Source organism: Microtus ochrogaster, unplaced genomic scaffold (genome assembly GCF_000317375.1).
Source record: "Microtus ochrogaster isolate Prairie Vole_2 unplaced genomic scaffold, MicOch1.0 UNK6, whole genome shotgun sequence".
Taxonomy (NCBI): domain Eukaryota; kingdom Metazoa; phylum Chordata; class Mammalia; order Rodentia; family Cricetidae; genus Microtus; species Microtus ochrogaster.
The window spans coordinates 11,559,379-11,563,687 of record NW_004949104.1 but is presented as its reverse complement, the minus strand read 5'-3'; the positions used below and the strand labels follow the sequence as shown (position 1 = coordinate 11,563,687).

The window sequence follows — 4,309 nt, the reverse complement described above, 5'->3', positions numbered from 1 at the left end:
TATATGTATATGTATATATACATATATATATGGGCCTTTTATATCTTTATCTTAGGTTTGACTGTGTCCCAGTATTTATCACTGTTATGTTCACTTGTTTGTTTTTGTGATAGGGTGTCACTGTATAGCTCTGGCTGGTCTGGAACTGTATGTTGATTAGGTTAACTTTGAATTTATGATTATTGGGGTTAAAGTGTACACCACCATACCTGGCTATTTAGTTTTATTAATGCTTTAATACGGTCTTTTCTTGTTTTTGGCCTCCACCCCTGAGAATGTTCTGCATGGGTGGTTTGTTGGTGATGCTTTCCACTGTTTTTATTTTTTTTAAATCTGATTTACCAAGTTCTTTATTTTTAACATTTTTTTTATAAAACACCAATTTTGCTGAAATTTTCTTCCATGTTGTTTTATCATCCATGTTACTGATTTTTTTCATTCACTGCTTTGTCTGTTTCTTGCTGACTTTTTTCTTTAGTTGTTGGTTGCATGTTCTTTGAGAACACCGATTATTTCGCCAATAAACTTGGATTTTTCATCTGGCAGTGCCTTGATTTCAGCAGTCGGGGAGTTAAAATGCTCTGACCTTTCATGTTTCTTCTGTTCTTAGATTGTGATTTGTGAATCTGCTAGTTCGGGTGTTGCTTCTGTTTTTTATTTGAAGGTATTCTTAGTGAGAAGCTTAATCTTGGGGCCTTCCTCCCACTGAGAAAGGGAAAAATAAGCCTTCTAACGGCAATGTCAGACCATATATGACAGAGAACCCACTTGATCCAAGCCTGATTAAAGCTCACTCCTACATTAGAAGTGGCTGTGGGGCAGAGAGTGCTGAAACTAATATAGATTGTGCTATGAGGTTAAAACTCCTCAGGGCAAACTGGAGCAGTGAGTGGATGAAATGGAGGAGACAGGGGAAGGTTAACATAAAGAAAAAGACAAGTGGGGAAGTTATGGAAGGGAAAATGAAAATGCTACCCTATTTGTGAGATTTTTTTTTAATTAGATAAATGAGGAGGCTGGAGAGATGGTGCTATGTTTAAAGCACACACTTGTTGCTCTTGCAGAAGACTCAAGTTTGGTTCCTAGTACTCATCTAACTTCCTAGGCTCACAATCCTCTGTAACTCCAATGCCAGGGGATCTGACTCCTTCTGTCTTCTGAGGGCACCAGGAAAATATGTGATGTACATATATACTTCAGGAAACTACCACACATATAAAATAAAACATATAAATCTAAAGTTTTTAATTAGATAATGTAAAAATAGGAATAATAATTAAAACAAAAGGGCCAGTGAGATGGCTGAGCAGGTAAAAGTCCTGGCTGCTTAAGAACTGAGTTTGATCTCCAGTACTCAAGATGGGAGAAGAGAACTGATCCCCACAAGTTGTCCTCTGCACATGCATGCATGCATGAGCCTGCATTTATACAATGCAATAATAGTGAGAATAAGTAGATAAATAGAAAACATGGTTTTGTTTGTTTTTTAAATTAAAAGCTAACAAGATAGCTGGGCATGATGGAGCATGCTTGTAATTCTATTACTGGGGAGGCAGAGGTGTGAGGATCAGCCTTAGAATCAACTGAGGCTTTGTGACATCCTGTCTCCAAAAACCATTAAAATAAAGTCAAAATACTATTTAAAATATCATAGGAAGAAAGATAATAAGAAATATAAAAGGAAAAACCAAGTAAGGAAAGGATAATAGTATGCTAGATTAAGTTATGAAGAATAAGAATTAAAGACCTAAAAGTTGGAGCTTCAGTGATGGCTCAGCAGTTAAGATAAAAGCAATGGCTGCTCTTCCTGAGGACGAGGGTCTGATTCCCAGCTCTTACATGGTAGCTCACAACCATCTGTGACTCCAGTTCCAGCGGATTCTATGCCTTCTTCTGTCCTCCATGGGCACCAGCATGCAAGTGATACACAGACATTCATGCAGATAAAACATCCATACTATTTTTAAAATAAATAAAACTTTTTAAAAGTGTTATAAGTGAAAATATTACCACAAAAATACTATAAAGGAAATGGAGGAATAAAAGGAAAAGCTGACATGTTAGCAGCTTCAGATGGCAGACTGCCAGTTACATGCATGGTGAGGAAGGGAAAGGTTAGCTGTACCTGTTGATTCTTAGTCTTTCAGATTTATGCTGATTTGAGCCTGTATCTAATGTCTACTCTAACTATCTTCATTTTTATAGCTTCTCTTGTTTGTGTACCAAAAACTTCTGATGGCCACACTTACCTTTGTGGTTGGTGGGCTAGCCAGATTTCTTATACCCCTGTAGACTTCCCTTGGGTCCTAGCTAGAGAGTGGAGAGTGGGAGAAGTATCCACAGCATTCAGATCTGCACGGGTGAAGGGCCTGTTTCCATGCTTTCTAACCCCCTGAGTATTGATCATTGGAACTGCAGAGTTTTCAGATGCCAGAGCCTGATCTACCTACAGACCTCAAGCTCAAGTCTGTCTAACTCTAGAGTTAGTGTCAGTTAATGAGATCTGCTCCTGGCCACAACTGCCTCTCAAGCCGTAGATCCCTTTGGCTGTGGCAGGTTAAACACCTGCCCTGTGGCCGTTTCCTGTTCTAGGTCTCCAGCATAGCTCAGTTTTAAACAATAGATTATCTGCTAAGATGGTGCCCAGAAGCCAGTGGTTATTTCTTAAAATCATAGGATCCCTTTAGGATAACTGTTTATCCTAAAATCAAGGTGTTAATATAAAAGACCATTAATAAAAATGCATTCTACCTCTGTAAAACCTAAAAGTATATCAGGAGAAGGGACAACACCTTTCTCTTTTAAAGATATATGTATGTATGCATGTATTTTATGTATGTGGGTGTTTTGTTTGCATATAGGTCTGCACACCAGAAGAGGGTATTAGATACCGTTATAGACAGTTGTTAACCACCGAGTGAGTTCTGGGAATTGAGTTCAGGACCTCTGGAAGAACAGCCAGTGCTCTTAACCACTGAGCCATCTCTCCGGCTATCTCCTTTTAACAAACTTGAAAGTTTCCACAATTTTACAGCTTTTTATTTTAAATGAAAGGGCCAATACTCTTTACAATTTGTAGACAGATGGCACCTCAGTTCAGATAGCTTAGTACCCTATTTGAGAGTCTGTTACATCGATTCTAAAACTTTTCCAAATGGACCAGATTTAACTGTTATTCCTTCCTGCTGCTCTGAACATTATCTTTTTATAGCTCATCTTCCGGAAGCATGTGATACCTTAGCTTAAACTCAAGAAAAGTAGTTTAAATGGAACATGGTTTTACAGGGTTGGCCTTCATCCAAGCAATTGGTGTTTCCTGCTCTGAAGCTCACTCCCCAGGGAGAGCAAAGCTTTATCCTTCTCTCTAAAGCAGTCTGTTGCGTATTTTATTTGTTGTGCTTTATTTTAGTCCGGCAAACATTTGTTTTATAGCTGGCAATGTGGGTTGTATACATTAGGAGCCTGCTTGATACTTTTGTTTAGTAAGTTATGCTTTAGAACCATGCACTTCTTTAAATGGGAAAGCCTTTTAAGTGTAGGTCTGGCTCTACCTTTGTTAGGGTCTTCAGGGAGAAAGGGCCACATTTATGAGAAATGTGACCCGGTTATAGCTAGGGGATGGGATGTGTTCTTACAAATGCCTAGAGTTTCTTTTAATAATGGGGTGTTCCCTGGGACTTCTGGTCACTGGCAGTTAGGATCCTGTGATCACTTGCCTGATTGCTGCAATTTCTGAAAACCAGAAGGCATGTCTTAACGTATTTGCAGTTTGACCTTATCTGAGCTGAGAGTTACCTCCTGAGGTGTGAAGTGTGCATGTGTTCCTCTGAGGAACTAGGAGCCTTAGTAGCTCCCTTGGAACTGTGACTGTGGTGTTTCCATACATGCACTGTCTTAGCTATCTAAAAGCCAGAGAATTCCCAGGTCCTGAAACGTGACCCAGAAGGTTTAGATGAAGAATTTTATATCTATGTTACTAATCTTGCTGGTTTTAAAGACAGATTTTATTTCTTTTTATGCATACTGTCAGTTTGGGTGGGGGCGTAGGAAAGTAGTCTGTGTGGTTACAAGAAAGAACATGGGGTTTGGGACAGAGAGATGTGTCATACTAACCTCCGCCAGACCATTTGCCCTCTGAAAAATTGAGTGTAGTTAATGAGCACAGCAATACCCACAGAAAATTCAAGCAACCCAACATTTTTTTGCAATAAGGTCTTTCTTATATAACCCCCTGGCTGCCTTAGAATTCTCATAGAGATATACTTGCCTCTGTCTGCCTCTTTTTTCTGAGTGCTGGGATTAAAGGTGT

General features: G+C 39.2%; 1 protein-coding gene across 5 annotated transcripts in view; it reads left to right on the top strand.

The window, feature by feature from the left end:
* Mtmr3 (myotubularin related protein 3) overlaps positions 1-4,309 on the top strand; it is a 125,360-nt gene that overhangs the window by 88,867 nt on the left and 32,184 nt on the right. The window lies entirely within an intron of this gene.